Here is a 10,686-nt window from a genome sequence, read left to right on the forward strand (position 1 = left end):
TCATTCATACTATAATAATATTACAATATTTTGTGCGCAACTTAAAACTAACTTAAAATTAGCGCATCCATCGATGAAATCCCTCGGAGGAAGTCTTTAATGATGACCAATTCATTACCTATAGAATAATTAGGTGTAACAATGAATGGAGGAGACACCGAAGCAAATGCAAGACTAGTAACAGTAAAATGTTTGGGCATGCATAATTCATGCTAACATTCACATGCATATTAACATTTACGGAATAAAAGTGAAATAGAACTCGAGTCGACTCGATAAAAATACGCAAATAAAATAACAATGTACTTGGGAAATATTCAATTACTTACTTACAATCGGAATCTGTAATATAAAAATGTAATTAAGACACATATGAAACTTTTCAATACCTAATTAAAATAAAACCTGAAATATCTGAATGAAATTAAGACAAACATGAATTATTAAAATAAAAATCTGAAACATACAAATGTGGTTAAGACACATACAAATAATTAAATTACTTACTTGAAATTAAAACTTGAAACAGACAAAATGGTTAAGACAAATATAAAACAATTAAAAAATACTTACTTAAAATTAAAACCTGAAACAGACAAAAATAATTAAGACGAATATAAACCATTAAAAATTACTTACTTGAAATTAAAAGCTGAAACATACAAAAATGATTAAGACAAATATAAGCCATTAAAAATTACTTACTTGAAATTAAAACCTGAAACATACAAAAATAATTAAGGCAAATATTAGAAACAGTAAAAATTTCTTACTTGAAATAATAACCTGAAACATACAAAAATTATTAAGCCAAATATAAATCATTAAAAATTACTTACATAAAATTAAAACCTGTAATACACAAAAATTATTAAGACACATGTGAATCATTAAAAATAACTTAGTTGAAATTAAAACCTTGAAGATAAATATTATTAGAGAAACATAAATCATTGAATTACTTACTTGAAATAAAAACTTCAAACAGACAAAATGATTAAGACAAATATAAAACAATAAAAAAATACTTACTTAAAATTAAAACCTGAAACAGACAAAATTAATTAAGACGAATATAAGCCATTAAAAATTACTTATTCGAAATTAAAACCTGAAACAGACAAAAAGTAATTAAGACAAATATAAATTATTTCATTACTTACATAAAATTAAAACCTGAAACGTATAAAAATTATTAAGACAAGCATGAAACATTAAAAATTACTTACTTGAAATAAAAACCTGAAACATACAAAAATTATTAAGCCAAATATAAGTCATTAAAAATTACTTACATAAAATTAAAACCTGTAATACACAAAAATTATTAAGACACATGTGAATCATTAAATAACTTAGTTGAAATTAAAACCTTGAAGATAAATATTATTAGAGAAACATAAATCATTGAATTACTTACTTGAAATAAAAACCTGAAACATACAAAAGTTATTAAACACATATGAAACATTACTTACTTAAAATAAAAGTCTGAAACATACAAAAGTTATGAAGACATATATGTAACATTACTTACTTAAAATAAAAATCTGAAACAGACAAATGTTATTAGAGAAACATAAATCAGTAAATTACTTACTTGAAATAAAAACCTGGAACATAGAAAAATAATTAAAACACATATGAAACATTATTTACTTAAAATAAAAGTCTGAAACATACAAAAGTTATGAAGACACATATGGAACATTACTTACTTGAAATAAAAATCTGAAACAGATAAATATTATTAGAGAAACATAAATCATTGAATTACTTACTTAAAATAAAAACCTGGAACATACAAAAATAATTAAAACACATATGAAACATTACCTACTTAAAATAAAAGTCTGAAACATACAAAAGTTATGAAGACACATATGAAACATTACTTACTTGAAATAAAAATCTGAAACAGATAAATATTATTAGAGAAACGTAAATCATTGAATTACTTACTTGAAATAAAAACCTGTAACACACAAAAATAATTAAGGCACACATAAATCATTCAATTACTTACTTGAAGTTAAATCCTGAAACATACAAAATGTAATTAAGGGAGAAAATCGAAAGATCACGAATGAAATGTTTTCGAAAAATCGAAATCGAATTTGAAACCGAAAAATCCGAAATAAAACTTCGAGGAAATTCGGAAATCTCAAAACTGCGAATAAAATCGCGATGAGGTTTGCAAACCTCAAGCCCAAAATAAAATCTTGGAGAGTTAAAAATCTGAAAAAACCGAATTGAAGTCAGAAGAATCTAAAATTCGATTTAAAATCAGAAAATCCAAAAGTCTCGAAGCTCCGAGTAAAATGAAAGAACAACGTGTCTTAAAAACCAGACAAATTTTAGAATACAGAAGAAGATAGAGAGGAAAACTTGGAAGCTAGAAACAAAATTTGTTAGATTCTGAAAAATTCAAAGATCCTGAAATATGAAATGTGAGTACAGGATGCAGGACACATTCACTCTCTCACTCATACTGTAATACATATGCCCTAACTGTACCTCTTATTCTAAAATTGCACTCGTATATAAAACTTTGTAAAGAAACTTTGGGAAAAAGGAGAAAGGGAGAAAGTTGTAAGAACTTTCTTCTAAGTTTGAAGAAATATGTAAGTTAAAAAATTGTGACAAAGATGAGTGCAATTTAGAATAAGAGGTACTTACAATGTGCGCAGGTTTTTCGTCACTTGTCGTGACGAAAAACCTGCGCCCGAGCCCACCCTTCCTCCCACAAGCTCGGAATAAATGTAAAACTAAAACACTCAACAGAACTTACCAAAAATTAAATGCTGAAACATACAAAAATTCATTAAAACAGTCATTCGAAAAGAGAGAACATAACTTACCAAACATTAAATTCTGAAACAGACAAAAATTATTGACACAGAAATTTGAGAAGAGAGAACAATGTAGGCACATACGAAAAATTAAATGCTGAAACAGATAAAATTTTATTAACATAGAAAATTAGGCAAAGAAGTGAAATATTCGAAATAAAATCGCGAAATAAAACCGTAGCTCTCAGCTCGGTATAGTTTTCTAAAGACTAAAAAATCTTTAGAGAACTATACCGATTACCGGGTCACACCACGTGGAGGTGGCTACGATAGTGACCCACCCTAACTCCAAATCCCTTCCTCCCTCCAAATGCAACCTCATTTATCAGAAGGATAAATGAGTTCTCACTCTATATACAAGTTCTTTACCACAATCCAGTAAAGAACTTGTATTACACACACACACACACACATCCATTAACTTAATACAAATCGCATGGGATCCCACACACGCACGCTTAACTTATTCTAAACGCCGCACGGTGCCTCTCATTCTAAGATTGCACTCGAATAATCTATGACGAAGTAAAAAAGCAAAGGGGCAAAAAAGAAAGTTAGAAGAACTTTCTACTAAAAGAGAAGAAAGTTAGAGGAACTTTCTACCAAAAGAAAAGAAAGTTAGAAGAACTTTCTGTCAAAAAAAGGGGACCATTATTTTTCGCCAAGCGAACCTTGCTTTCCATGGGTCAAAGGGTAGCCCATAGTGGCTTACGTGAACCACGACGGCAAAGATGAACCGAAGATACCTTTGGCAAGAACGAGTGATACACCCCAGTTGGCGGAGGGTTCCCATTTCCCCCAGCGCTTTCGCGTCTAACCACAGAGAGGATACCCAGACCGTGATGCCCCTTGGCAGAATGGCGGCGGGTCGGGGAGGCACATCAGAGTATGAGAGGTGCCAACCCCGATCCGCCCCGCCGGGCAAAGAATATCACTCGCGCTACACCGGCACTTGCAGCTCACCTCTACCGTGTGTTCACAGCGCTGTGAACCCCCCATGATCCACTTGGGCGCAGAACGATTGACAAAAAATAAGTGGGTATACTACAAGCTAACGCGTACAAAGTTTGAGAATTGAGAAGATGAGTGCAATTTAGAATGAGTGGCACTTACAAGGACCCACCCGCCCTGCCCACGAGCACACTTAACTTAGAATTAACGCACGCATAAAATTAGCTTAAAATTAACGCACGCATACAATTAGCTTAAAACTAACGCACGCATCCCACGAAGATCCCTCGATGATCCCTCGGTGATTGATGTCTTCAATGATGACTTATTACCTATAGAATAAATAGGTGTAACAATAAAAAGAGGAAACAGAGAAGCGAACGCAAGATTAGAATCATTGAAATGTTTAGGCATGCACAATTCCTGCTAACATTTAAATTTATATTAACATTTACCGAATAAAAATAAAATAAACCTCGAATCGACTCGCTAAAAACCTGAAACAGACAAATATTATTAAGACACATAAGAAAAATTGAATTACTTATTTAAAATAAAAATCTGAAACATAAAAATATAATTAGACACACATGAAACATTACTTACTTAAAATAAAAACCAGGACACACACCATTCACGCACTCTCGCATACTGTAGTACATTCTAAATGCCCTACATGTACCTCTTATTCTAAAATTGCACTCGCATATAAAACTTTGTAAAAATTGCAAGAAGATAGGAAAGAAAGTTGGAAGAACTTTCTTTTAAGTTTGGGAAAATTGAGAAATTACTACAGTCTAATATGTAAGTTTAAAAATTGACAAAGATGAGTGCAAATTAGAATAAGAGGTACTTATAATGCGCGCAGGTTTTTCGTCACTTGTCGTGACGAAAAACCTGCGCCCGAGCCCACCCTTCCTCCCACAGCTCGGAATTAACGAAAAACTAATGCACTGAACATAGCTTACAAAAAATCAAATGCTGAAACATACAAAAATTTATTATCACGAGAATTTGAGAAAAGAGAACATAACTTACCAAAAATTAAATTCTGAAACAGACAAAATTTTATTAACACAGAAAATTGTGGGAGAGGGAGCAAAATTTTTCTTTATTTCATACAAGAATTTCGGAAGAACAGAAAACGCAATGAAAATTGCGGATTTCAGAAAACAACATAACTTACCAAAGAAGAAATACTGAAACAGACAAAAAATTTATTAACACAGAAAATTGTGGGAGAGGAAGCAAAATTTTTCTGTATCTCATACAAGAATTTCGGAAGAACAGAAAACGCAATGAAAATTGCGGATTTCAGAAAACAACATAACTTACCAAAGAAGAAATACTGAAACAGACAAAAAATTTATTAACACAGAAAATTGTGGGAGAGGAAGCAAAATTTTTCTGTATCTCATACATGAATTTCGGAAGAACAAAAAACGCAATGAAAATTGCGGATTTCAGAAAACAACATAACTTACCAAAGAACAAATACTGAAACAGACAAAAATTTGTTAACACAAAAATTTGAGAAGAGAGAACAATACAAAAATTGACAAAAATTAAATGCTGAAACAAACAAAACTTTATTAACACAGAAAATTGAGCAAAGAAGTGAAATATTACTTTACCCAACCCGAAAATAGAAAATTAAGCAAGGGAGTGAAATATTACTTTACCCCACCCAAAAATAGAAAATAAAGCAAGGGAGGGAAATATTACTTTACACCAAAACTTTCATAAAATAGAAAATACAATAAAAAGACCTGAAAATTCGAAACACAATCGCGAAATAAAATCGTGTGCTCAAAATTTGAGCAAAACGCGTTAAACGATACTTTCGTACCGTAAAAAAACACATGTAAAATACATTAAAATAATAGCGAGCATAGTGACAAAATGACTCTCCATCCTAAGATGGACAGCCATTAATAGTTCCCCTCTTCTTTGGCAATTTTGCCGGGGCTCTTCGGCATATAGCCTCTTCTCTCTTCGGCATAGCCTCACGAAAATCACTCGCGAAATTTTACGGTAACTCGGACATTCTTAGTTTTTACATAAATTTTCAATTTCGCTATCAATCTCCATAAACAGATAGCAGACAGTTTTATAAAAATAAAATTGCACTACCATCCATTTATTTCGACTGATAACAAAATCAAAATTTTATGTAATATATTTAATAAGTGAGTTTAGAAAGAAAGAAAAATAATTACTCGAAATAAAAAGATATACGACCAGCGATTCTTAGAATGCGCTGTCCGTAAAAGAATGTCCGAATAGAATATTTTATTTCACTGCACTTCACTTCACTTCACTTTATACTTCATTTTTGCAGTCGGATCTAGAACCCGACTACGACTTACAAACTAAAAGGCCTGGCCTGAACGAACAATCGAGTTCAAGAGATATTAAATATATTCGTATTTAATTTTTCTCTTCTCGATTTTTCGTGAACCCCCCAGATACAAGCATCTCACGTGTGAGAGAGGAGGACAGAGAAACGTGAAAGCTTGCTCTGGCCCTACCTACTTAAAACTAACTCATTCACACCAGAAGTAAACTACCTGCCTGCCTATCGCTATATTTAAAAAATTGCAAAGTCCATTCTCACAAAAACACACTCCACGGTTCTCACACATACCACCCGGGTGCAAAAAAGCCTAATCCTAGGGAGTACGTCCCGGGACGTCTCCGACACCCGAGTTCAATACTACATTCACACTCTAAGTTCATACCTTTTTGCTGAAATCGATCGACAATCGACAGTGAACATACATATTTCATTTTCTTATTCTTTAGAATATTCAATGTAATATGTACTTGTAAAAATTTTAACTACTCATACAATTTTCTAACTTAATCAATTTATAAAATTTTCAAATGACTCGACTTGCATTTTGTATGCATTTTCAAATGACTCTACTTGCATTTTGTATGCATTTTCAAATGACTCGACTTGCATTTTGTATGCATTTTCAAATAGAATTTTGCAAGATTTAAAAAATAAATCTATAGTTTAATCGACACAAGGTCCACGACCTAACCACACACACACGTGTAACTTGTGTCGATAATTCACTGTCAATTTGTCGATCGCCAAACATCTTAAAACTAAACCGTGTCCACCTGCCCTAACTCATGTGAGTAGCAACTAAGCACGCGCATGAATTTAGAGCATAAAAATGAACACGGCCACATGTATTTTGACCTACCAGTTTTCTTCATGTGTGCTGAAAATCCTGAGCTAAAAAACTTGATTAGAAACATGCTAATAAAGTGTCTTCCAGCAAAAATTGACTCTAACTTTAAAAAATTTTCAAAATGGAAAATGGAAGATCACTTTGCAAAAATCTAAGTATACGAATGTTTCATTTTTAACAGATTTGTGATATCAAAGTAAATTTCTAAATGACTCAAACATTCGTAAATAACTTTGATATCGAAATCTGTTTCTCGCGATACTTTCTTGTACATTTATTTAAAAAATTTTCTCGTGTACGTAAAAATTGAAAGTGACTCGATAACTTTATCAAAATGACTCGAAAACTACTGTGAAATCGGAGGGTCATCCGACTTCTATGTACTAATTTTAATTTTAAATTGTAAAGAAGTTAAAACGCGATGTACAAGAAAACCCTGACCTGAGCTAATAAATATAATAAACAGTTTGTACGAATTTTGCACGATCGTACAGTCGTGGTCACTATGCTCGCTCAAAAATATAAAATACAACCAGTTCCCGTGTCGCTTCGGACCATTCGTCCTACGACATGATGGGAACCGGAGGAATCGTAAAGCATGCGACTCACCGATCGCTGACTTGTACCACTGCGATCGTTTCACCGGTTAGGCATCTGAGACTGCACGTCTGGTAGGCATTGCATCTTAGAGGTTGATTGACTGATTGATTGGTTGGCTGATTGATTGATTGACTGCTTGGTTGGTTGGCTGCTTGGCTTCGTCAGATTTGGATGTGGCGGTTTGGCAGTGGACCCTCTGTAATCATAAAAGAATCACAACGATTAATTAACTGTGTTTATCGATTTGCATTTTGATAACATATATGCTTTTTGACTACTACTCATGCAAACATGTAATAAGCTTTGATTTTGAGATGTAAAAACATATAGAGGCATGCAGGAGTCGGTTATAAATTTGCAAACGTTCATGTCACAACGTGAAATATTGTAAAATAATTGAAATTGCATGTCAAAACTGTTGGGTAATTACTTTAGAGAGCTTGTTAGAACGTTTGCAAAAATATACCGGAACATGTAGGTAACTACAGTTTAAGTATCAGTAACAGTTTGTCAAAACATTTAAATAACCACTACATAAAGTACACTATGGTATCAGTAATCGTTTGTAAAAATATTTAAATAACCACTACATAAAGTACACTACAACACCAGTAACAATATGTCAAAACACTTAAATAATCATTGCATAAAGTACACTAAAGCACCAGTAACAATATGTCAAAACATTTAAATAATCATTGCATAAAGTACACTAAAGCACCAGTAACAATATGTCAAAACACTTAAATAACCATTAAATAAAGTGCACTAATAACCACTAATAATTTGTAAAAACACTTAAATAATCACTCCACAAAATACATTAAACCAGTAAAAAATTAATAAAACATTTAAATAACCGCACCATAAAACACACTAATAAATTCGTATACACGTGCGTAATCACTTAATAAAACACACAAGTAAAGTCACTGACACTTGTAGAATTACACCATAAAATTTGTTAATACACTCCCATAATTAATAGAAAATATTAAATAATGCACACTAAACACTGTTATTAATACACTAGATACACTTATATATCCGTATATGCATGCAGGTAACACACCATTAAAGTCACTGACACTTGTAGAATTACACCATAAAATTTATTAATACACCCCCATAATTAATAAAAAATATTAAATAATGCACACTAAACACTGTTATTAATACACTAGATACACTTATATATCCGTATATGTATGCAGGTAACACATTGTTAAAGTCACTGACACTTGTAGAATTACACCGTAAAATTTATTAATACACCCACGTATTTATTAAAAAATATTTGTTAAAACACACTAAATACTAGTAGTAGTACAGTAGGTAAGACAGGGACAAGCACAATATCGGATTAGTGGATCCTTGACTCGTACCGGTAAGTGTTGACAGGTGAGGTCCGACTTCCTCGACTTCCAAAATAAAACTGAGAGCATTTGACCTCCCTCTACTGTAAGAGTTATTGGTTGTTAACAACAGCCAATTAGACATCGTATAATCTACCAATAGATCAAATTCGATCTCTTCGAGTGTAATAGTGATTGGTAGTGTACACTAACCAATTACACATCATGTAATCCACCAATAGCGTGCAACCACTCTGATTGGATGTTGTATAACTATTCTAACGTTAATTCTTTTACAATTTTATATTTTTCGATTGTTTATTAATAAATTTATTGTTGTAATTGTTTAAATTTATTATTTTTTTTAAGTCACTTTTGCAGATATTTTGCAAAATAATTGTCAATTAATGTATTACGATATATTTTGATGTAATTAATAATTTTTTGTTATTTATTTATAAAATTGTTGTTGTAACTATTCAAATTCGTCGTTTTTATTAACTTACTCTAGCAGATATGTTGCAAAATTATTGTCAATATATTACAATATATTTTGCTGTAATTAATAATTTTTTAGTTATTTATTTATAAAATTGTTATTGTATCTATTCAAATTCGTCGTTTTTATTAACTTACTCTTGCAGATATTTTGCAAAATGATTGTCAATATATTACGACATATTTTATTGTAATTAATAATTTTTTAGTTATTTATTTATAAAATTGTTATTGTATCTATTCAAATTCGTCGTTTTTATTAACTTATACTAGCAGATATGTTGCAAAATTATTGTCAATATATTACAATATATTTTACTGTAATTAATAATTTTTTAGTTATTTATTTATAAAATTGTTGTTGTAACTATTCAAATTAGTCATTTTTATTAACTTACTCTAGCAGATATTTTGCAAAATGATTGTCAATATATTACGACATATTTTATTGTAATTAATAATTTTTTAGTTATTTATTTATAAAGTTGTTGTTGTATCTATTCAAATTCGTCGTTTTTATTAACTTACTCTAGCAGATATGTTGCAAAATTATTGTCAATTAATATATTACGATATATTTTATTGTAACTCATTATTATATGAGTGTTTGTCGGAGACGGAGCGCGCGAGTGTTGCGGAGCGAAGGCGCGCTCAAGAAGAACAACAGGGCGTAAATTCATTCGTGCCGGATGATAGCGATAAGCGACGGGAGAACGAGACGGCGGTCACTCGAGGTTTACCTCTCAAGCGCGGACGAGCTATTCGAACAAAAATTCTGTACCGTTCTGAAAATAAATAAAGAGAGAGGAAAAAAGTTATAAAAGTTATAAAAGTTATAAATTAATTATTGTAATTCATTATTTTCATAACTTTCTCGCGCGAATATCTTGTAAATTATCTACGAATTGTATTTAAATTTATTTTTATGTAATTCTTTATAATTACCTATTACCGAAGAGACTCAGTATAGCGAACTGTTTTGAACACATAATAGTTTCACATTATTCGAAAAGTTTCATTCATATGTGTTGTTAAAAATTCAAATTTACGCGCGGTTTTTAAAAAAATGACGTCATCAACGGAAATGGAACCAGTAGCGCCATCTCTCCGGCGAACAGCGTGAACTACACGGTTTTGAAACTGCAGCTTCATTAGTTCTCCACGCTGCCACTAGACGGCGCCACGTGTATCGTTCTCCATTAAATTCAATTATTATACTTGATT

This window comes from Megachile rotundata, chromosome 6, assembly GCF_050947335.1.
Source record: "Megachile rotundata isolate GNS110a chromosome 6, iyMegRotu1, whole genome shotgun sequence".
In the NCBI taxonomy this organism is placed as follows: Eukaryota; Metazoa; Arthropoda; class Insecta; order Hymenoptera; family Megachilidae; genus Megachile; species Megachile rotundata.